Genomic DNA, 26,260 nt, shown 5'->3' on the forward strand with positions numbered 1-26,260 from the left:
AGAGTGAATTTTGAGGTACAGACAGACAGGCAAAGCAATGTTCCTCAAGTCCATGAATGACCTTGAGTTCAGCTAGAGAGGGCAGGTGGGTCAAGAAGAAAAGCACTCTGAGAATGTATCTCCAACGTTTATGAAATAGATGCAAAGTTTTGGTTTTCTCCAATACTTTTAAAGTATTGGTTTTAGCATGGAAGATCCCGCTGATGAACTGATGACTGTTAGAATAGTTTCATTAAGTCCATATGTGTAAGCCTCTATAGGGTAAGAGGTTTGGGGTTGGAGTAGACAACAGAATTCCAAAAACTTGATATAATATATGTGTGTGTGTGTGTGTGTTATCACATATCATAACATATATATATATATATGAAAGAACACTAAAAGCCTTCTCCTGTTTTATCATTTCTCTAGCTTTTATTATAAATCTTTATAACTATATGTATACCTCCAACTTATCACTGATTACATAGTCTGTCTGATGGAGAACCTCCTTCAGCCAATTACCTTTAAGAGACTGGACTGCCCACCTCTCTCTCTCTCTCTCTCTCTCTCTCTCTCTCTCTCTCTCTCTCTTTCTCTCTCTCTCTCTTGTTCCTGCATTACACACCTTGAGGTTGAACTTTTCATTCCTGTTCTGTGAGTTTTCCCTTTACAATAAAAAATAATAACGGTTTGGAGTGATTTGGGGATTATTCGATTTGGGATTATTATCCACCCCGTTTTATGCGTTCAACTGCATCTGGAACCCAACGTGGCACCAGTTCACCCTTTCTTTGTCACCCCCACAATGCTCCTGGCCTACCGGCAAAGTTTGGGCGGGCTCCAGCAGAAGCATGTTTCCAGCTGTGGCTACATGGTTTCTCATCTGACTCCACCTACTCCTTCCTCCTCTGTCTGCTTGGTACTCCCACCTTACCCTACTCTGCTAAGCTACTGACTGAGACAGATTTATTCATTAGCCAATAAAAGCAATATATGGACAGAAGGACTTCCCACACCACTTGTCTTAGTAGGGTTACTATGACTGTGATAAAATACTATGATCAAAGCAGTATGGGGGAAGGAAGGGTTTATTTGGCTTACATTTCTATATCATAATACACCATTGAAGGAAGTCAGGACAAGAACTCAAGCAGGGTAGGAACTGGAGGCAGGAGCTGATGCAGAGGCCATGGAGGATGCTGTTTACTTGCTTGTTTCACATGGCTTGCTCAGCTTTCTTTTTTTTTAATTAATTTATTTCTTTACTAAAAATTTCCACCTCTTCCCTGTCTCCCTTTTCCCTCCCCCTCCCTACCTCCCCTTCCCTCTCTAGTCTTAAGAGCAATAGGGTTCCCTGCCCTGTGGGAAGTCCAAGGTCCTCCCCCCTCCATACAGGTCTATAAAGGTGAGCATCCAAACAAACCAGGCTCCCACAAAGTCAGTCCATGCAGTAGAATAAAAACCCAGTGCCCTTGTCTTTCTTTCTTGTAGAATCTAAAACCACCAGTCCTAGGTGACAGCACACACAATGGGCTGAATCCTCCCCATCAATCACTAATTAAGAAAATTTCCCATGGGTTTACCTACAGACTGATCATATAAAGGCATTTTCTCAAATGAGGCTTCCTCCTCTCTGATGACACTAGCCTATGTCAAGCTGACATAAAACTAGCCAAGGCATATGCAACTCATTATAATCAAATTGTTATTTGTCTTTTACATGGGATCAATACCCGTATATTTTTGGACACTGTTCATTTCCTTTAGAGTCTATTGAAACGTCTTGGTTGGGACTTTCCTACTTGCACACCATCATGGATCTATTGCTGAAACATCAATAAGTTAAAGAGAAACTTACAAGCCTCATCCAGGGTTCCCAGTTAAGACTCCTTATAAAAGACACTACACTTTGTACATTATAGACTGTGTTTAATACATAGAGTAACTAATGACAGCAGATACCAAAAGATAACACTTGGAAAGATAGAACTGCTTGGAGGAGTTCAGGGGATAAGGTGAAGAGGAAGGAAAAAAAATCCGCTGGATAGACAGTGTAAAGGAAGACTGTGGTGCCACGGGACAATGGTCTGTACCCTGTCACCCATATTTTAAGTAAATGCTGATTGGCCAGTAGCCAGGCAAGAAGTATAGGTGGGGAAACCAGGCAGGAAGTTGAGGTGGGGCAATGAGAATTCTGGTAAGAGGGAAGTTTCAATCTGTAGTTATCACCCAGACACAGAGGAAGCCAGACAGAGCAGGCAAGATATGATCGCCTCACCAAAAAAGGTACCGAGTCACGTGGCTAACACAGACAGGTATTATGGGCTAATATAACTTGTAAGAGTTAATAGGAAGCCTGAGATAATAGGCCAATCAGTTTATAATTAATATAGACCTCTGTGTGTTTATTTGGGACTAAAAAGGATGATGGACCTGGCATGACAAAAACCTCGGTCAACAGAATGGTGTGCCAATGTGGGCTGACCAAATTCACTTAAAAAGCCTGAGAGAGCTTGGGAAGTTGTTCTAGATAAAAAAGAATGGAGTGAAGCATGGTTTCTTGATAGCAGCACTTTCTCAGCTGGGCTCTGCTTCCTAGAGGCAAGCGTTCTCATTTAAGAATGGCTTCTTGACTCTGCTTTAGCTGCAAAACCTTATTGCTCTTTTAAGAGGCCCTGCCATGAAGCACTTAAATGGTGTTGATGAAAAGCTGACTGCATGTTTTTGGTACTAGCAGGGACCTTGAAACATCATAGAGTGAGGCAATAAACATGGTTCTGGCTAGTACTTCTGCCATGAGGCTAGACTCTCAGAAAAAAAGCCAAGGAATGGGCTGGATCCAACCACCAAAGCCATCGCTTTAATTCTAGCAATATTGTTTAGCAAATAAAAGACTCATGTGGTCAGAAAAAGAGAGATATACAGTAAAGATAGATTCAAAGATGAAGAAAACTTCTAAACATTTCACTGTGTGTTTAAAAATATATGTAGGTTTAGGAGAAAAAAGGATAAAGTCTTTAAAAGAAAAAAAGAGAGAAGCTAGGCAGTTTAAAGTATGGTGGAAATGCTGTGGGACAATGGTCTGTACTCTGTCACTTACATTTTAAATAAATGCTGATTGGCCAGTAGCAAGGCAGGAAGTATAGGCCAGGTAACCAGGCAGGAAATAGAGATGGGGCAGCGATAATTCTGGGAAGAGGAAAATTTCAGTCTGCAGTCGGTCATCACCCAGACACAGAGGAAGCCAGACACAGAGAAAGCAAGATGTGGTTGCCTTGCCGAAAAAGGTACCAAGCCACATGGCTAACTTAGATAAGTATTATGGGCTAATATAAGTTATAAGAGTTACTAAGAAGCCTGAGCTAATAGACCAATCAGTTTGTAATTAGTATAGACCTCTGTGTGTTTATTTGGGACTAAACATTTAGGGGACCGGCAGCACAGAAACCTCAGCCAACACTGTGGAACCTAGAGTGTGGCAATAACATATGTGGCTGTCCTGGATAGGAACAACTGGAGAACCACCATAGATGGGCTGCCCATGCATGCTTGAGCATTGCCATGGCATAAATGATGAAATGATGATAATGCATAGGGTGACCAGCACAGTGTCTATTGCTTAATAATAGGTCATCATTAAATGGTTGATGAATGGGTAAACTAGCTACAAACTGGAAACACAGACAAAGAATACTGAGAATACAGATGAGTGAATATATGACAGTATCTGGAAGGAAAAAAAATCCTCCAATACAAAAGTTACCAGGAGGAAGCCCACAAGTCTGTTTGAAAATAGGTCATTTAATTAACCATTTGTGGAATATCAAAAAACAAGAGAACCTGACATTTCCAATACATTCAAGTGATCGCCAATAGAGGCTAGTTTAGGAAAAAAAATTATTATAACCTCCTTTCAAAGTATTTTCTAGAAAGCGCTGTTTGTGTATCTGTGACACATAATGATCCTTTGTGTTTTGTTTTTCTGATCATCCTAAGCAAATATATTTGTACAAATGTGATTTGAAAACTAAAATAGAAAGCAGCCAAATAAGACGAACTTTTACCAGTAAATATGTTACTTTCTGTATATTGTTTCCCAGACATTATTACATGTATTTCCATTGCTAACAGTACCAAAGCAATATAAACACACAGTCAAATAACTATGGACTGGGAATCCAAACTTTTAATTTGTTTCATTCTCTGGGCATTAGAAATATCTCCTTGTTATTAGTTCAGTAATATTGTTCCCAAATATTAACTTATTTTCAAGAGTTTTAACTTTTTAAAGAGTTACTAATTTTTATATGTAAGGGTGCTTTACCTGCATGAAAACTGGTGTACTGTTCTCATGCCTTGTGCCTTCAGAGGCCAGAAGACGGTGTAGGAGCCCTTTGAACTGTCATTACAGAGGACAGTGAGCCACTATGTGGGTGCTGGGCAGTTAACTAGGGTCCTCTGTAAGAGCAATGAGTGCTCTTAACCACTGAATGGGACATCTCTACAGCCCCATCTTGGAGATTTTTTAACTCATGAATCATGTTGAGGCAAAGCAATTTTAAATATACCTTTTGGAAACTCTACAAGGATGAAAGTCTCAGTGACTTCTAGGAAGCCTTCTTGGTCTGTTTGAAGAGAGCGATGAGGAGGAAAGATGAGAACGGGAGTTACTCATTAGTTAGAAATGTTTTACCAGAAGGAAAAGATCTGAGGACTCCAAATTCATTTAGAAATTCCAGATCTAAAATATAATTGAATGTCTATCTCATTAAACCAGCATGATAATGTTCTCCTTTATTATCCTGATGTTTAGGCTTCTTCTCTGCCTCTTGTCTGTCTGTCTGTCTTTGTCCTCAGTCATTGTCACATCAGTTTCACAGCTGGAGCTGCACAGCTGTCTGCTTTATGTCCTGTTCAAGACCAGAAAGCCAAGAAAAGGCAAAATGAAACTCTCAGGATTCATATGGTAAATTCATTTACAATTCCAGTAAGCTTTCCAAGGAAGAAATTTACCTTCTAGTATGAGTAGCACCACCCATTTGATAGCTGAGATGACTTAAATAGCTTAGATCTATTACTGTAAAGTCATTGTGCAGCTCATCAAAGACACTGAAACGGACGTCTGTGTGTTTGGTACATACATTGAATGTACACTGACAGTAAAGCCTAACATCTGGGATGAATTGACATTATCTTCTAATAACTACAATAATATTTTCCTTTAAAAATCTCTTTATTTAATATTCATATTTATCAAAAAATATGTTCTAAGATTATAGTATAATAATAATAATATATTTTACATAGTAAAATATGTCTTAGCTCATCCCTATTAATGCATCATTTCCACACTCAAGGCAAATATTTTCCTGTTTGAAATGATGCTGGAAGAACAGTACTGATTTTAATCACTTATTTGTAGGCCTTTTATTTCATTCCATAGTAAGTATAACCACAGTATCTCTGAAATTACTAAGTGCTCAGTCTGAATATGGGTGTGGGAAGAAACCAGTAGCTGGAATTCTCGCTCGAGTTCTTTGCTTGTTTTGCTTTGCTGTAACAGTCTGGAGGACAAGGATGTGGGTAGAACCCTTGTGTGCAAGCTAATTTACATTTTTAAACCTTGCACAACTGTATGAGCAAATGATCATGGGAAAGATTATATACAGCTAAAACAGAGAGCATTTTTCGAGGAAAATCATGTCTAACACATCACCACAATTAAGAAATCATCCTCAAAGTTTGCGTGTGTCCCTTTTGTGACTAGATAGTAGCACCAGCCTTTTAGCAAGGAAAACATGACTCATTTTCCTGTGAGGCCATTGTCAACTTGCCAGTATTCACCAGTGCACACTCTAGCTTATTCGAAACAAATATTTAAAGGATAAAGGGGTGGGAGTTGAATGACTGTAAACAATCAAGGACGAAGTGGAGGTTTATGTTTTCCCTGCAATGACATACTTTCAAAAGTTTCAATTTCTATAACTACGTCAGCACCAGAATGTTAAGCACAGTAAGGTTATTCAAGTGAGTCAAGGGGGCTTCTTCTGTCCCTGTGCTGAATTCTTAGCTGAGAAAAACAGCTAAGACAACAGCATAAGAGTCGATAGCATCGTCTCATCTCATCATGTGGAACTGGATGACCAAGATTCTTGGACAGTTTCTGCAGGTAGCATTTTGTAGTTGTGATGTCCGGTTCCATCTGTTCCACAATATACCCAAAGGATTTGCCTCTGCACATTATCTGATCCATCAGCAACTACATCTCGTTTTTATTTTGTTTTGTTTTGTTTTGTTTTTTGATTTTTCGAGACAGGGTTTCTCTGTAGTTTTTGGTGCCTGTCCTGGAACTAGCTCTTGTAGACCAGGCTGGCCTCGAACTCACAGGGATTCACCTGCCTCTGCCTCCCGAGTGCTGGGATTAAAGGCGTGCGCCACCACCGCCCGGCTTACATCTCGTTTTTAAATGTCATAAATGTGTTGAGCAGACCAACACCATAGCAGCATAGCACATCCATATAAAATACCACGTTACTAGCCCAAGAATGTCATCACAATCTAATTTAATTATTTTGAAGAGTGCTGAGAAGTGAAATTATGTTGGCTGCTTGGCTGTAGAAAACTTTATTTGAATAATTCGTATTCACTTTCATTCTCTTTTGTGATCAGTAATGAATATTAACTAAGTCTTAACAGACAGGACATGAGAATTAACAACAGGCAGTAATAACATTTATCCATTCATCATGTTTCCCAGCAGATTTTATCAATACAGTCTGATTCAAGGGATGATATGTTAGCAAAGCTTACTTTCTTACTTCATTTATCACACTGCATTTAAAGCCTTGAAAAATTGAATTCTCATGGACATAAATGTTTATGATTACAAATGACATAATCTCCAAATGATACTGTAGGATATTGAGGGTCAGTATAAGGGGGGGGTTGTTCTTGCTCATTAGAATACAATGGTAATAGTCATCAGAGTTCAAAGGTATTTTAAATATGATCTTGTACAACTAAGAGGCATTCTCTTTAAAATGTATAATATTAAAATAAGAAAGAGGTATTTCCATAAGGAATGTATTTTAAGATAGTTTTTCTTGACCCTAGAAAGAGAACAGTCTGGAAAGGATTTGCTCAGTGTGTAGCTCCACAGTTAGTGAGCCACTTCTCTTGAAAGATTCAGAAAGGTTATTTGAGGCAACTTTGGACTAATTAACACAAGACACAGGTCTTGGTTCAACTACCCAGTTTATGTCTTAAGTTATTTCCAATTTGGGGAAAGTTCTCAGAATTTTGCTTTTTGTCTACACACTCAAATTCCAAATGTGTGGAGTTGCTCTTTAAATTGAATTATGATCAGATTGATTTCTTTGAGTAGAACGCTATCTGTTTTTCTCATTTATTTTGTTGTATATTTGTCATTATGCTAATAATGGAAGTATTTTTATCTAAAACAATCAAGGGCTGTATATTGTCAACTATTAAATTATTTCCCTTATATTTTTATTCCAATCTTCCTTGTCCACTTGTTTCTAATGTATATGTGTATATATATGTATATATAAAAACTTGAGTAAATACTTTTTCATTTAAAAACACATTATGCAAATTGCAACCACACCATCGGATGTAGCAGGAGACAGCTTGTTTGTTCCAGCCTCCAAGAACCAAAATAATCACACAGAAACTGTATTAATTAAATCGCTGCTTGGCCCATTAGCTCTAGGTTCTTATTGGCCAACTCTTATACTAATTCAACACATTTCTATTAATCTGTATATCACCATGAGGTCGTGGACTACCAGCAAACTTTCAGCATGTCTACCTTGGGAGGTTACATGGTGTCTCCCTCTGACTCTACCTTCTTCCTCCCAGCATTCCATTTAGTTTTCACCGCCTACCTAAGTTCTGCCCTATCAACAGACCACTGCAGTTTCTTTATTCATTAAGGGTAATCACAACACATAGAGGGGACTCCTACATCATCCAGAGTCTTAATTTACTGCAATTTAGTACTATTATTATTGGAGAAACAGGCCTAACACAAACATGTTATAAGGCAAACATCAACAACAAAAAAGACCTGTGGATTTTGTCTTCTGGGTGCTTTCTCATATGTGAAGTCTTACCTATCTGTGACTATGGCTCAGGGAAGCAGGTGGTTAATGATATGGAGACCATGTGTCTAGATCTATTTTTTCCAAAATCTTTTCCAGCTCTTTTCAGAGGGGTGGATATTATGAGAAAGTGTTCCCTCTTTAAATTTTACATAGACCTCAGTAAAAAAAAAACAAACAAACAAAAAAACCCAAAAAAACAAAACATAAGAACCTATGGTCTGGCAGGACCATATTGAGGCAACACTTATAGCTGAAAGTTTCTACAGATCTTCAGCAACCCTTGTCTCTTATGCAAGGCATTCTATGAGATTAAAGAAGATAAAGGGTGCTGGAGTCATGACTGACAGAAATGCAAACTGTTTAGTGGTTGATATAACTGATATACATAGAGTCGTGATATGCATGGTCAATCTCAAGGATTCCCTTACAGAAGGTTAGGTGTCACAACTGCTCCCTTTAAAGCTACATAGTTAAAGGGGAAAATGAGAGAGAAGATTGGGTATGATTTTTGTAACTAACACAACTATGTAATCAGAAGCATAACAGGTTAATCTAATACTCTGTCTAGATCAGGCTTTAATATACCACTATTAATAAGGGTATTTGGTACTTGAGACAGGATTATCAGTCCACAGAACTCACTTTACCTGATAAATGCATATCATTTACTTTTAGAACCAGGCAGCTAAGATATAATGAGGCATTGATTGATTACCTTCACACACTGATTGGATTAAAGAACAGTTAGTCCACAATTTTAGAATCCCACAAAATTTTTCTGAGGGTCAAAATTTCTATTTTGAAAACCTGACACTATATTAGAAAAAAAATAAAGATATCCATAACAAAGTCACGTGTCACCCAAAATGGGAAAGAGAAACTTCGTTCCTAGAGCAGATGAGATGGTTCAGAAGGTAGGGGCACTCATTGCCAACCATGATGACCTGAGTTTAACACTCAGAACCCTCAGGCAAAAGGAGAGAACCAACCCTCAAAAGATGTCCTCTAATGTCCATATAAGGGCTGTGAATATATTCACTTCTCACACATGATAGATAGATAGATAGATAGATAGATAGATAGATAGATAGATAGATAGATAGATACATATAGATAGGCAGACAACCAGACAGAAGACAGATGGACAGATAGATAGACATGCAGACAGATCTTTTAAAAGAAAATCTTTCCAACAATGGGTATGTGTGTATAAAAATTTGAAATATGTGTGTTTAGATAAACACAAAAAATAAAATTTGAAGTATGAAGTTTTAAGGCTCTAAAACAGTTGTGAAAATGGACTAGCACAACTCTAAGTATATACTAGGATGAAATGAACTGTAAGTGAGAAGTCAGAAGCTCTAAGGACGATGACAAAACGTGATCAGGACTATGACTATTTTGGACATTGTGAATGTTCAAAGTCTTGAAGGCTAGTCTTTGGGGGTTATGAGAAAGGTTTATGATATAATGTGATTGTCTCATATGTAATCAACCATGCTTCAATAAAACACAACAAGTGAGGATTAAATGAAATCCTTCACTAAACAGGCACAGAGTTGAGCTGGGCATCTTATTAAAAATCTTAAACTTTTAACTTTTACTTGTGAACATCACTTAAAAACAAGTAATGGATCTAAGTAAATAAGATGCAAGTCTCAACCATCTTCAAGAAACACCTATGGGTGTTTGTGAAAATCCACTGAGCCACTTACATATCTGTGAGACAAGAGTTGCACAAGGACTCTTTGAAGCATGGTTCTTCTACTAGAACACAGCAGAATACTGTTAATAGAGCTTATTTCAGACCACTGAAAGACAGAAGATACATGGTTTTAAGAAAACCCAAGACTTCTGATGGTAGAAAATAAGCTGAAGATTTAAATCTGAGAAATCCTACAGCATTTCCAAAATCCACATATCAAGGTTTATACCAGATAGCAATCAAATTAAATACTCAGTCATCTCTGCATTACTCAGGTGGCCACTGAGAACGAACACTTTAGGCAGAGTTAATTTTATACATACTTCAGAAGTGTCCAACTTGCTTAACCACCAAAGGATTGCTATAGCTTGAGTGTGTCCCTGTTGAATTAACATGTTGAAACTCAAATCCCCAAGGCAATGGTTTTTGGCAGTAGAGATCTTGAGAGATGGATAGGTCACAAAGGTAAAGCCCTCACAAAGGCAATAGATGCCTATGTTAATTAAAAGATGCCTTTTAGTCACCGAGACAAATGGCTAAGAAAAAGCATAACTTCTATTGGAGAGCTATTTATTTTTAACTTCTGGGCACAGGGATCTTAATCTGTAGTCCTTTGCACCATTGGTTCTGAGACAGCAATAAGACAGAACATCATGGCAGTAGGAACAAGAGGCAGAAGTACCTCATTCATGAATGCTAGCCAACATGAGAGGAAGAGTCAGAAAAGGATTCAGGAACAGGATATAATCAAGGATCCGTCCCCAGTGATGTCGTTGACTATAATTCCTCCAGCTAGACTCAGTCTTCTAATGCTTCCATCACCTCCCAAAATAAAACACCTTCCAGGTATCCAGGCAACTGAAACGTTAGGGAATATCTCATATCTGAACGATTAGAGTGTTCTTATAAAAAAAAACCCACAAACACCTCCATGTCTTCTTCTTTATGAAGTGAAAGAAATCAGATTGTTGTCTATTCGGAAGCCTAGTTCCTGAAACATGGATTCTGCTAGAGCCCTAATTTTAGACCTGCCACCAGTGACAAATTCTTTTCTTATTCTTTGCTGTTTATGTGACTTCCTAGTCTGTGATATTTTCTTATAGCATCTAGGAGGGCAAAGATAAGAATTAAGAGCTGACTGATTCATCAAAAGCTATGAAGTCTCAAGCAGTTACCAAGGAATCCAATACCAGGCTCCACAGACCTTTCTGTTATATAGCCCAGTCTGTTTTCCAACTTCAAATATGGCCATCTTAGTCCCCAAGTACTGGAATTATTGGTGTACACCACCGTGTCTGGGACATGCCACTACTACTTTCTGAGTTTTTCTTATCTAGTCTGTAGAAGGAAATATTGAAATATCAGGATTTAATATCATCATACACAGTGAGTAACTGGAATACATGATTAAGTAACCATCTTCTTTATCCCTTTGTAGTGCATTCCACATGGTATCTCAGGATACCTGGAGCCCCAGTTACCTGCAATAAAATCCTGATCATTAGTATAAAATCTATTACTGGCCTTCTTTCCTTTCCTTGTTCCTGTACATGTGTGTTCTATGATCATCTTACAAGTCATAAGTCATCTGCACTGTATCTGCTCAAACTAACATGCAGCAAATAAAGGATATGCCTAAAAACAGAATAAGCATGTCTCTTCTGTTTCTCCTCATCCATCCCTACTTCAGGAAGATGTACATTATTTGAGTCAGTTCAGAGCTATTGATTTTGTACATTGATTTTAAAAGAACTCACTGCCTGCATTCTACAGACATGAAGAAACAGGAGTCTGAAGATTGTACCTGTGATGTTATAGGACAATGGGTTCTCTCCAGGTACAAAAGGCTACACAGTAGGGAAAGATAAGTCTTTAGCATTCCCCCAGATGCTATGGAAAACTCCAATGCCAAGGATGAACCTTATCTTATGGAATATTTAGAAAAATAAGCATGAGAGACTGGAATGCAATTGTTCTTATAATATGGAATGTTTGTCCAATAAGGCTAAACTTGTCATCTGGGCAACTTGTATACCAAAAAATCAAAGTACCTGGGTAAGCCTAATGAGTTGTGACTCTCCCTAGCTCATGACTGTACACCTAAACATCAGATGTGCAGTCATCTGGGTGTGGACACCTAGACATTTGTTGAGTTGCTATGCTATTCTAGTGCAACCAGACTGCAAATCATAGCTGAGTGACAGACAGACTATATCACATAAGGCCACCCTCAGACAAGCCATAATGACCCTGAGGAATGGCTCAGTCTACAACTGCTTTGCTGCAATTAACCACCATATTAAGCATGACTGTTCTAAGTTCTGGCATACTCCAACTTATTATCGATGACTTAGGAACTCTGAGACATAAATTATATTTGTTGTTTTCAGAGAGCTAGAAAAACTAGGGAAACTTGTCACCCAGATTCACGGGAACTCTGGCTGAACACATATTCTTAACCTCCTAGCTGCAGGGGGAATGTAGCTATCTGAGTACTGAAATGATGTAGATTCTTAGCTTTCTGGGTCTCTAGGACTCTGATGAGAAGCATGGTCTCAAAAACAAACAAGCAGACAAACAAACAAGAAAACTAACCAGCTAACAAACAATAAAACCACAACAAACCAAAAAATAAAGCAAACAAGCAAGCAAAACCAGTAGTCATATATAATTGGACTATTTCGTACCTGGATAAAAAATAGCGTGAGAGGGAATAGTTACAAAAAGTAAAGAATATGCCAATGACTGCTGTATGATTAAAATGATACAAGGTATGTTATCTACACACACAAAATATGTTCTTTAAAATTACCCTAAGAGTTGATGAGTGTGAACTCCATCATAGAAATATTGAGAGCATATCTGATGTGGGATTTCCCTCTGTATGCTGTGATTTCTACTAATGAGTAAAGAACTGCTTTGAGCCTATAGCAGAGCAGGGTGGGGCGGGGTGGAGCAGAGCTAGGTGGGGAGAACTGGACTGAATGCTGGGAGAAAGAAGGGCAGAGTCAGAGAAAAGCCATGTATCCATGCCAGAGATAGACGCCGGAACTTTATTTGGTAAGCCACAGCCTCGTGGCAATACACAGATTACTAGAAATGGATTAAATTAAGACATAAAAGTTAGCCAATAAGAACCTAGAGCTAATGGGCCAAGCAGTGATTTAATTAATACAGTTTCTGTGTGATTATTTTGGGGCTAAGTGGCTGGGAACCAATAAGCGACCTCCTACAACACATATCTAAACAATGTGTTCAGGAAAGCTGCATAAAGAATGAAAACCTTGGATCCCCAGAAATATTTGTTTGAGTAATTTACTAAAATCCGAGGTTGGATGCTAGGATCCAGAACTGGAGAGGACTATCTGAACACAGTTGGCCAGACGTGCTCTAGCCGATTCTGCTTATGATGTCCCATGTAACTTTTCCAATAAATATTTTGCCATTTTTTCAAGCTAGTAATTGAAACCTAGTGTTCCAAAGTCCTTGAAGCTCCCTAGTACCTTCAAGAGCATAGGTCTCCAGACTCAGTTCTGGGATGGTAGGCCATCCTGTAAAACAGAACTGACTTGCTATAGCCTCAAATTGAGCAAGAGAGGAAGGTGAAAGAAGGCTTGACCTCCTCACTGAGTATAATAATAACCCTCATGTGTAGTTCATCTCAGTGTGAAGTCACTGACCAGGGCGTGGCTGAGGGTGAGCAGTATGACCCTGTTGCTGGAAGGCTTTATAAGGATGAAGTAGAGGAGTGTACTGTCATTTTGGCTGTCACTGAAGCTCTGGCATGAAGAGACAATGATGACCCTATTCTCTACATTGCACATAGAGGTGCATGTATCGGTTATAAAGGGCATTTTTATATTGACTCAAAAGGATAATGTCTAGATTTTATTCATTTAAACTTGAATTCTACAAAATTATTCTTTTTGAACTTTAACTTCTTGAGAAGTTGAGAAAAGAAGAAAATAAACTTTAATTTATAACTAGACTCAGCATAGATTTAACAATAATTATTCTTACACAGTGCTTTATTAAAAGTTTTTTAAAATTGTTTTAAGAATTATTTTCTCAAATGTGTGTGTATCTTCATGTATGTTCATGCTGTTGTGGCAAGCATGTGTGTGAGTATGTATACACAGTATACACAGACTTGTAAGCCCAGCTTTTTTCTTAAGGTGGACAGTCGAAATCTACCTCATGTACTTATACTTACTTGGCAGTCACTTGGGCAACTGAGCCATCTCCTCAACTCCTATTTCTTTAATTTTCTACTTATTATTTTCGACCGCATTCATTGACAAGATACTGAAAGTGTAGACGGTGAATTGCACATCTAGAGGGAGTACAGCAGTGAGGAAATGGACTTGGAGAGGGGACCCTATACACCACTCTCCTCATCCAACAGACTAGCTCACACCTGGGTATGCGGTGAGCAAGCCCCTTTTCTCTGTTTTTCATTTGTTTGTTTGTTTTGCTTTGTTTTGTTTTAGAACAGACTGGCTTGCATGCATCACGCTTTTAGTTTCTTCCCAAGAATGTTGAATAATTCTGGGACTGAGCTACACTTTCAGCTTTAGGACACCAGCCTTTTCGGTGGTCACAAACAAGGCTAATGTATCAGTGGCTAACAGCACAAACACAGGCATGGCCAAAGCCTGTCTGAATGGAACAAACCCTCAGTGGCCATTTGTAACATGAGGGCCTGCTTGTTGGGGTTTCTGTCCTGCCTGATTCCCACAGTCGTTAGGTCCCAAAGAATCACACAGAAGGTTTATATAAGTTATAAAACTGATTGGCCCATTAGCTCAGGCTTCGTATTAGCTCTTATAACTTATATTAACCCATTACTCTTATCTTTGTTAGCCACATGGCTTGGTACCTTTTTCAGTGGGGCAGGTCACATCGTGCTTCTTGTATGTCTGGGCAGGACTGCGGAGAGAGCTTCCTTCTTCCCAGAATACTCCTGTTCTCCTTGCCCCACCTCTACTTCCAGTCTAGTTGTCCCACCTATACTTCCTGCCTGGCTACTGGCCAATCAGCATTTGTTTAAAATATAATTGACAGAATACAGAATTGTCCTACACCAGCTGTTCCCTCTTGCCAAATGAAAGCAGTGATGAAAGTAATTCAGTACACTCTCTTTTTAAAATCTACTTCTTTTATTTTTCAGTTTGTACTACAATTATAGCATTTTCCACTTCTCAAAATCTAAATCATACTTTTTATATGGTGATTTAATCTATATATATATATATATATATATATAAAAGCAGGACTTTGCTTTTATTTTCCATAATGAAAACCAGTTTTCCTGGAAAGTTGAGGATTCCCCTCAGACCTTATGCAGTGCTCACACATCCGTCATCCTTTAACTGAATTCTTCAATCTCTTTCACTAGTTTTTCTTCCCCTATCCATGCCACACAGCTTTAAATGTCTTAGCTTTGTAGTAAGTTTTGCTATCTCATAGGCTTTGTCTTTTTTCACTAAAAAATTCTTATCTATTCCTAAATCTTTCTTTTCTAATTTTATTTTAAAATAAAAACTGCCACAAAATATTATTGATATTAATCTTTGAAATTTTATATTGCATGTAGAGACTGATTTGTGGAAATTTTGTGACATTATGATAATGTTGAATCACTCTCCATTTCACGTATCTTTCTTTTTATTTTTTCCTTGATCGCTTAAAGTATTATAATCTAACAATTAATTGTACTCTTATTCCTAAAACATAACATAAATTTCATAATTTTCTTCATAAAGCTTATTAATGGAGTACAAGATACAGCTCATACTAATGATATATCCAGAGACTCTCATTAAATCTGTTGATATCTACAGATTCATTTATCACTTCTCTTTCAAGTTAGATTTCTCTCTTCCCTTCTGAAGCAGGATCACACCTTGACTAGGACTGTTCTTGCATGTCCTTGGCCCCCATTTAAACTTTGACCTTGCTTGAGGGACTGGCTAGATTTTCTTATCCTTCTTCCCAATGTGACCAAGTTGAGTAAATCTCCCCTTTATCCTTAAAAATAAAACAAAATAAAGTAAAAACTAGTAATGTATATTTAAGAAGAAAAATTTTCATGTTTAGAATTTTGCATATTTTCTTTAGATTGGCTTGTTAATTGTGTCATTTAAATATTCTCTGTGCCTACAGATATATTTAGACATATAACTTAGCAATTACTAAGAGAGATACATTAAAAATTTTCCCAATGCTTTCAGATATGTCAATTTCTTCCATGCTACTTACTTTGCATCTCTATAATTAAAAATATTACTGTTTTGACATGTTTTCACTTCCTAGTAAAGTGAAAACAATTTTCAATTTTCATTTTACTTCTGCAATTACTTTTCCTTATCTATTTGCCCTGGTCTCAAGCATACATAACAGGTATCAATAGCAAAAGTATTTCTGTCTGTGATCTGAAATTAGAATGTATAAAAGCAGGATTTATAAACAATAAATGCAGGATTCACCTTAAAATTAGATATTCGATAATATCTATAAGTGATATAGTATAGTTGACTTGAAACCCTCTTATGTATCAAGGATATAAATTTGGATATTTTATTATAAAATAGTTTTTTTGATTATTTATTTATATGCTAATGTGGTTCTGGGAGTAAAACCTAGGTACTTACAAATACCACACAATTGTTCTACCTCTGAACCCCTGCCCTCATCCTGAAGCAAGGTTTTAAGGGAATGATGCTTTAGAAGTCTATTCAGTCTGTGGAGAAATGATGCTTCAACTTAAAATTTTGGGAAGATGAGCTGTGATGTTATATAAAAAAAGTTGGTGTGAATTTGAGGGACTATCTGAGTCACAGTGGACAAATGCCATACATATAAATCGAAGGGGAATGGAAGGGGACAACTGTATATGTGAATGATAGAGGGTGTTGAAGCAAAGGACACACATGTGAAAAAGGTAAGCGTGATGTGGCTGGGCACAATCCTGTGATGCATTACTTAGATTCTATCCCAGATGACATCCAATAGAGCAATCTCCAGGAAAAGGATGACTCAGTGTAATGATGTGTGCTTAGATGCTAAGCAGAAATCAAGGGCAACTTAGCTAGAAGGTGATGCTGTGGGGTGGCTCCAGGTAATTGCAGTTGATAAATCCCAAGAACACGGAACTGCCTTTCTAGATATCTCATCGCGGAACACATAAGCTCTGAACACCCTTCAGACCCAGAGTGTACTACTATTGAGCCACCTAGCCATCGCAGAAGCCTGACAAACGGAAGAGAAGGGAAAGGAGGGGAAGATTGCCTCTCCTTTAGCACTGTCTGGTCCTACACCCTAAAAGAAAACTTGCTACGGTGCTCTCCAATATAATTTCTTGCTGTGTTCCAAATGCTTACCCTTATACACAGGTAAGTGGAGCTGCCCCTCTGTCTTTTGGGGGCAGTTGGAGGCTGTCACAGAGATCCACAGCTAGTAAAAATTAAGTGACTGTGAGGTGACCAAGGCCAGTTGATCCATCTACAATATAGCCCCTGCATCTACTACTCAGGGAACATTGTGGAAAAGAAGGTGAGAAGATTGTAAGAGTCAAGTACCAGGACACCTGTTGCTAGATTGGGACTCCTAGTTGTGCCGGAAATGTAGGCTACATGAAATCTCAACAATATGGTTGCCTGGGTAATATCTGTATAGTAACAACACTGGTCAACATGCCTACTCAGACAGGAACAATCTTACCAGAACTCACTCTGAGATGAAGAGCCACAGACTCTCAACGACTGCTAACGGAGGAAGAGGGTAGAAATGTTATACTCGTCTATAAAAATCTCAAAAAAAAAATTGTAAGTTGAAAAGTGTATTCATGGTGAACCTCTAACCATATGTTGATTGGAAGATACGGTTTTGGAACGTAATTAGATCGTGAGGACATATGTTCTTACAAACAGGGCCAGTGGCATTGTGAAAGGGGTCTAAGGGAGAATGCTTGTCTTTTCTATCAAAAGATACAGGCAGAAGAAAGAACACTGTAGAGGAGAGACCATTGTACAATATGAGGAATAAAATGGTTTTAAAACAGAATTGTTAATAAAAGAGGAAGCAGAAGTAAAAATTCAGGAAATTCTCAGCCTTTTCATAAGAGAAAATAATAGAAAGTTTATTTTGGAAAGAACACAGATGTGCCCACTTGCTAAGGAGACCCACATGGAACCAGGCTTACACATATCAAGAGAATTGGGAGGTAAGTCATCCACCCACCTAGGAGCTCAGATCTACTATGCATGCCAAAAGAAGAACAACCCAAAGTCATCTGGGAAATTATCAGATGATGTCCTTCTAATCAGAGATCCAGAGAGTAGGATGCTGGAGACAAAACAGTGCAGAGTAAAGAACCATTTCCGCAGTACCACATTGGGTCAAATAGTCCATTGGTGTTTTCCTCGGCAGCCTCAAGTGTTACTACCATGTGCCTCTGCCTGGTGTTTGCTGTACCAAGAAAAAGGACAGGGATGCGGCTGGCACAAGGTTGTTTGGAAAGTATAACCAGAGAGCTATGGAACCAGGTAGTAAACTAAGTAGGGTAGGATTGCTTCACAGACTCTCATTCGGACAATCCCCACCTGAACACAGAGATAGGGTTCCTTTCAAATCGGTATAGACAACAGCATATATCTCTACCTTAAGAGTCTGCAGGCACATGAGTCCAGTCATGACAGCTGAGACACAAAGCAGAGCTGTGCTGTGCGGGCAGGGCCTTTCAAAGCTCTGAGAGTCCATACCTGCACAGCCAACCTTCAGGGGCAGAATTTCCACTCTGATGTGGCCAGAAGGTGAGACCTCTGCCCCAGTGATCCTGGAAGGCAAAATAAACAAGTCAAAGATTTTCAAGAGTTAAGATCGGTGCTGCTTGCCTTGCTATGTTTGAAAGCTGCCCAGGGCATTCCTTCCCTCCTGTCTGTTTGTCTCCTTTGGAAGGGGATTGTTTATACTGGGTCTCTCTGATCACAATATTTCTGGGGTACATCACATGCTTGATTTCAAAGGTCCACAGCTGAGGGCAGCTTGCTGCAGGATAAGTCATCTGCAGTCTCATCCTTATAGATTTATGTGATATTCAAAAGAGACTTGGAGTGAAAACTGGTATGAATTAAGATTTCTGAGGCTCTTGAGGATAGACTGAATAAACTTTTTATGTGAGCAGACATGAATTTGGGGGAACCAAGAGCGTAATGCTTGGTCTGCATGATGATGACCCATCCCTTAACCCCTAGATTAAGCTGTTTGGGTCTAGAAATCGATTAGGTCTTGAGCTAAGAGCCCCAAAGAATGGAATTAGTATAAGGGACACTCGCCTCTTCTGCCATACAAGACTCGGCAATTAGGCACCAACTGTACTTCAAGTATTTCATGTCTCAGTACACACTTTATAGGTGATGGCTGTGATGTTGAACTCTCAGCCCCTAGAACTGTGAGAAATGAACTTCTGTGGTTTGTAAGTCACTGTGTTGTGGCATTCTGCTGTAGCGACCAGGGTGGAATGAAACAGTAATAAATATGATCACAGCCCAAACCCAGCGTGCTATGGAGTCCAGCCTTGTTTTCAATGCGATGATGAGCACCTCTGTGTGTGGCTTAGTTTTCTAGCATTGGATGGAATACCTGGATGACTGACCTACAAGAAGCAAAGAATTATTTTTCTTTTGGTGGTTTCTGTTCATGGTCACTTGACCCCGTTGGTTTGAGGTTGTGATGGCACACAGTGTGTGGCAAAGGAGACCTCATCCTCCTGTGGTAGCCAAGAAACAAAGAAATAAGAAGGGGTCCCAATATTCCCTTTAAGGGAAAACTTCCAATGGCCTTGATTCTCTCATTGACCCTGGCTTCTTAAAGGTTGTGTTCCCTCCCAATGGTGTCATGGGGTTGCAACCAAGTCATTAACATGCAGGCCTTTGAGGACAGTGTAGATCCAAACTGTAACAATAGCTTTATAGTAACATTACTCAACTGTGAAATCATGACAGGTTGGAAAACAGGTTTGGGTCTAACATTTAAATAACTCTCATGAATGAATATTATGTAAAATTTATGTTGAGAACGGATTGTTCCCTACCCTGAATTGCTTCATATTGTATAGAACAATGGTTTTTCAGTCTATGCCTTGCCAAGGTGACTGCATTTTTTAAATAGTGCCTGACTCCATTGTGGAGACCCAGGATGACTCTACACCTAGGATACATAAGTAATGTCATCTGCTCAGCATCTTTTGTAAGAAACAGACTGATAAACAGCATTCCTAAAAATATAAAGGGTGTCACTCTAGGATTTATCAGAGTAAACTGGGAATATAGCAATATATAAATGCACCAAAATTATGTCAGAAAACCATGCTAGGAATGACTCTGCAGTTAGAGAGAACCTGAGTTTGGATCTCCAGCACTCACAGAAAAAGTTGGGCAGGCCAATACTGGAGCATTCCTACAGCTTGATAGATAGCTAGTCTTGACAAATCAGTGAGCTCCAGGTTTAGTGAGAATATCATGTCTCCAAATATTAGATGGATGGTGACAGAAGGAGACAGGGACAGTGACCTCTGGCTTCCCCCATGCATGTGCACTGTCTTCCTTAGAGTTTCTAGGGGTGTGAAAAAAAATTTCATGACCAAAAGCAATCTGGGGAAGAAAAGGTTGTTTGCCTTACATTTGCATGACATGGTGCATCAATGAAGGAAGTGATAGACATTCACAGTAGGAACCTGGAGGCAAGAATGGAAGCAGAAGCCAGGAGGAATACTAGTTTGCCCTGGCTTGCTCGCCCTACTTTGTTATACAACCCAGGACCACCTGCCAAGGGGTGGCACCACCCACAATGGGCTAGGCTCCTCCACATCAATCACTAGTTAATAAAGCACCACACATGCTTGCCTGCAGGCCAGTCTAGCTGAACCCTTTCTCCATTGTGGTTCCCTCTTCTCAGATAACTCTGGTACATGTCAAGTTGACCAAAAAAACCAACCAGAACACGCATACATGTGCACATACATTCAAAAACACTCATATGCACACAGGGATGAATGTACACATCCAAATACCAAACATATACACAGAGACTTTATAAAACATGAAATTAAAGAACCTGGATTTGCCTTGGCTAAGTCTGTCAAGGAGATCAGAATATTTGAAAAACTGCCGTCCACAAAACTGCCACAGCTTGTGAATTTATTGCTACTCAAAATTTCTGACATCATAGAAAGAACATATGCTCTGGTTGTGTTTCTGATCTTGGAATCCCACAACAATTTGCTTTAATTAAAGTGTGAAATTTGGATCTGGATGGAGTTGCTCTTCAGATAAAACAAACTGTCATGCTTTGTAGTATACCTCTTTTAAAAAAAACAATTTTTTGTTTAATTAATATATTCATAGTTGGAAAAAGACTTCCTTTACTATTACCATACAGGTATCTAGTGCTTCCTTTGTGTACTAACATTTTCTTCGTGTATTTAGGTTTCCAGTGTTTGATGTGCATACACATACACACACACACACACACACACACACACACACACACACACACACACACACACTGTACTGTTGATGAGAACCTCTTTAACATTAACTAATGGTTTTGTTTCCACTGCATCTTTCTCCATCTTTTTGTTTTCAGTTAAGTTATGTTCTTCCAACTTCAGTGGCAGGCAGCATACAGTTGGCTACTGGTTACCCAAAGGTATCAGTTGGGGGTTTAAGAGGAGCATTGAGGGAGATTGGCCTTCTGGTTAAAAAATTTGTTAGAAGGTAATTAATGTCATGGGCATGTAGACAGACAGGCAGTACCATGGTGGGGACTTCGAGAAGATTTCAAGCCTTAACTCCCTACTTAGACAATGGCATGATGGGGGCCCTTATGAGAGTTCAGTCCCACATGGCAGAGTGGAGATGGATTTTTCTTGCAGTTTTCAGAAGAAAGGGGAGGTTCATCTGGCCAGGCTGTCTTGATTCCTTATCAGCAATTGAAGGAGGAGTATTCTGGGGAAGGAATGTACAACTTTCAGGATGTCGAGGGGAGGTTCACAATTAGTCAAGGGGTACCCCCAATATGTGAGGTGGATGTGTTATTCACCAGTAGCCATCTGGTACCATTGAGTCTGAAAACCTGATCTGTAGCCATTACTGGGGAGAAAGAATAACACGCCTGCCATTCTTCTGAAATCTAGGCACTTGAGGAGTCTATAGACGCACCCTCAGGTTTTCAGTAAGGTGGCCATCTTTACCTACAGCTACAGGGATTTCAGAATCAACTATGAAGATGAGATGGAGATAGATGCCCTATGGAGATAAACCGAGCAGCATCTCATCTGGGGTCCAATATTTCTTTCCTGGAGTCCTGGTATTGGGACCAGTACCCAGGCAGCCTGTTACAGATTCCTCAATAGACCCTCTTAACAGGGTATTTGCCAGTAACTGTGAGAGCAGGCACGCAGGAAAGGCCGCTGTGAGTGAATATGATTCACCTGATGCCTCAAATTTCAACCCAACAGGTATTTGATTTACAAATGTCCTCTCTCTGTTGCCGCAAGCTGACCTCAAGTTCATGATCACCCCATCTCAGCCTCCTGAGTAGTTGGGATTACATTCGGGTGACCCCACACCTACACAACTGGCTGGGCTTTCCTTTTCTTTTCTTCCCCCCTTTTCTCCCTTTGCCCTCTCTCTTTCTGTCTGTCATTTTTAGTTCACTGGACCACTCTGCTGCTGTTTTTAGCACTCACTCATTTGTTTCCCAGGGTCAGGTGACATGGGTGTGTTTATCTATGAATGGGAATGAGCCCTGCCATAGCCGTGTGTGGAGGTCAGAGAATTTCTTGCAGGATCCGTTCTCTTTTCCCACCACATGGGATTGAACTCAGATCATCAGACTGGGTACCAAGGATCTTTACCCATTGAGTCATCTCTCCCACCCAAGCTACGTTGTTTTAACTTAAGAATTTGGTTCAATTGAAGTTATTGTTTATGGGTGTGTTAGTCTGATTTCTGCTGCTGAGATAGAATATCATGACCAAAAAGCAAAGTTAGGAAAGAAAGGTGTAAGGAGCCGTCAGGACATCGCCATTGCGAAAAGGTGCTGATGGTCCTGCAGCTTGGAGGTAAATAGATCCTTTTGATGTTGCCGCGTGGGGCTGAGTACCCCTTGACCTGCATTTGCATAACTGAGCCTTGTTCCCTAGCCCCTCCCGAAGCCCCGGGGTTCAGTGGAATGGTATTCACCAATCAGGACAATATTCGACTCCTTCCACCCTAGAAAAGCAACAGCACTTGGTTTTCATTCCCTCTCGTTCCTGCCCCCTCTCCCTTCAACCGAGAGGCTCCAATAAAGTATGATCAGAGAAGAATCCTCGATTTCGTGGTCGTTCTTGCTTGCTGGTCAAGCAGCTCGCCACAGAAAGGGTTTATTTGGGCTTTCAACTCCAAAGAGATACAGTCTGTCATAATAAGAAAGGCAAAGCAGCAAGAACATGAGGCCAGTCTGACAACATGGAAACAGAAGCCCCCTTTCAGAACCGGACACAGAGACAGACAGGATTTAAATCCTCAGAAACCACCCCCCATGACTTGCTTCGTCCAGCAAGGCTCCACCTCCTGAAGGTGGTATAACTTTTCCAAACAATGCCACTAACTGGGAACCAGGTGTTCAATTATTTGATTCTAGGGGGGACATTTCTCATCTCATCATGTTCTGCTCCTGTTCTCCAAAGGCTCATGACCATCTCATAATGCAAAATACATTTAGTTCAACTTCAAAAGTCCCCATAGTCTGTTAACAGACTTAATGCTGTCCAAAAGTCTAAAGTCCAATTTATCTTCTGAGACTCCAACCAATCTCTTGACTGTGGTACCTTCCAAGTTTGAAATCTGGGGTTCAGATTCAAGGGGCTAAAATGAATCTGCCTCACTAATTTTGCTTTCTGCGACATATATTACCTCTCTTAGGCTGGTTCTACTCCTTGTATGTGGTTCCCCTTGACAAAAGTCTACGGTCCTAGTATCTCCAACATCGTGGGATAGTCACTAAAACCCAGGTTTCATGCCATAAACTCTCGGGTCCTCCTTACAGGGGCTTCAGCAGACTGCCTAGCCTCAGTACTTCTCTGACGTCATGGAGGAAGAACCTGTAACTCCCACAATCTTCCATCTTGTCTTCAAATCCAAGCAGATGATGCTGCTAATTTCTGATGCTAGAATGAGACAAAGCCTGAACCCCGTGGACCACAGTTACAGCAACAGCTTCTGGACACTGAAGATGGTGGAAAACTTCTCTTAAATATTTTCTTTGTAGCTGGGCTGTGTGGCACATGCCTTAATCCTAGCACTAGGGAGGCAGAGGCAGGCAGATCTCTATAAGTTTGTAGTTAACGTGGTCTACAAGAGCTAGTTCTACAAGAGGTCTGCAAGGCTCCAAAACTACCGAGAAACCCTGTCTTGAAAACGCAAAAACAAAAATAAAAAGAGAAGTATTTTCTTTCTGTGAGAAAAAAAATCCAAACAACCCTTAGACTCTTTCCTCTTTCCTTTCACTGGCTGGAGTTGAGTGGGTCTTGCCCTCAGAATACCTTTTCCTGGAATCAGTTGGGAACACCTTTGACAAGAAAGAGTTCCCTAAAGAAGCATCATTTAAGGTGAGGATTGAACAATGAGTAATAGCTAGGCAAGAAACAACTTCACATGGTCCATGTAATGCCAGCACCCAGAAGGTAGTAGTTGAAGGATTACTATGAGTTTGAGTTCAGTATGCTCAACATAGTAAGTTCCAGGATATCAAGAGCTGCATAGCAAGAACATTTTTCAAACAAATATACAGAGGAGTTTGGAAAAGGAGACAGAGGATGGGGAATATTGGTCTAAGTCTGTGAGGGGTGACTAAAAGTAGAGAGACCATGAGACTTTTGAAAAACCACAAGACCAAGGGCAGAGTGGCTAAAGCATAGAGAGTGAGACCAAACATAACTGAGGTGCTCAATCTTGTTCCTATATTAGCTACCTGCACTTTCTCGAGATAAGTGAAATGTAAACCTATACTCATCAAAATTAACAGTAGCGATTTAAAAATATTATTAAGTATTCATTCTACATTATTAGCCAATGTCTCCTGGAGGTTATGTTCATGTGCCATATTTTTTTGCTATATCACCTACACATTATTTGTGTATTCTGTTACAATAATAAGTTGAGTATTACCATGTAGAACTTCTTCAATAGAATGTTGAAAAGCCAATATACGACCAAGTCAGGGTTTTCTGACTCCAGCATCTGGTTTTTCCTCTATATTCTTTGCTGCCTTGTACAGTATTTACATGAACTTCTACGTGAATTATTTATGGTAACTGTTTCGACCTCTTCTTGCATAGCAAGTATTGTTTTTATTATTTCTGTAAGGCAAAGGATTATCAAAAGATACCTCACTTCTCCCCCTGACTCCATCCAGCAAACTAACATGGGTCTACTTTCTTTTCAGATAGTTTGTTTGGAATTTAGTGCAGAAGTTTTAGATCACACAGACTTTGCACTAGTTCTATTGAAAATACCCAGTGATCTGGGTGGCTGAGAATAATTCTTTCTTCCTGATGTTTGGTGAAGGTGAGAAATAGTGTGCTGATAAATTTCTGTTGGAGGAGGCTGCTTGTTTGTTCCTGGCTGCTGGGCAGCTCAGACCTGAAATAATCACACAGAAACTGTATTAATTAAATCACTGCTTGGCCCATTAGCTCTAGCTTCTTATCAGCTAACTCTTACATATTAATTTAACCCATTTCTAGTAATTTGTGTATCACCATGTGGCTATGGCTTACAGGGTAAAGTTCCTAGCATCTATCTACAGCGGGGACTACATGGCTTCTCTCTGACTCTGCCTCCTTTCTCCCAGTATTCAGTTTAGCTTTTGCTGCCTAGCTCTGCTCTACCCTATCAGGGCAAGCCAGTTTCTTTATTAACCAATGGTATTCACAGCATACAGAGGTGAATCACATGTCGTATTTCCTCAACTATCCCATTCTCACACCGTGATAGGGCCCAGGGGCAGCTTAAGCTCAGAGATCAGGCTGGAGGTCATTCATGTGGAAGCTATGAAATTTATCAGATTATTAAATTCCCTGAATCTTTACTTCTATTGTAAAATAAAAAGAAGTAGGGGGTTATATTGCATTATTCCACGTATGTGCTCTGTGCAATAGGTGAGGCCATATCTATTTGTTCATAGCCAAGTCATTATTAACTATCAATTGCCTATTCATCTTTTGGGCACAATGAATACTTAAAGGTTCAAATTTTAAATCATTCACAAAACAGATCACTGTGAACTATCATGCTTTTAGTTATATAACAAAATACAGGATAAACTGTTACATATTAAAATTAAACAGCCAATCTAAAATATCAGAACACTGGAAAAGATTTTTAAATGCAAGAATAGT

The sequence above is a fragment of the Myodes glareolus genome, chromosome 8 (assembly GCF_982192425.1).
Source record: "Myodes glareolus chromosome 8, mMyoGla1.1, whole genome shotgun sequence".
Taxonomy (NCBI): Eukaryota; Metazoa; Chordata; class Mammalia; order Rodentia; family Cricetidae; genus Myodes; species Myodes glareolus.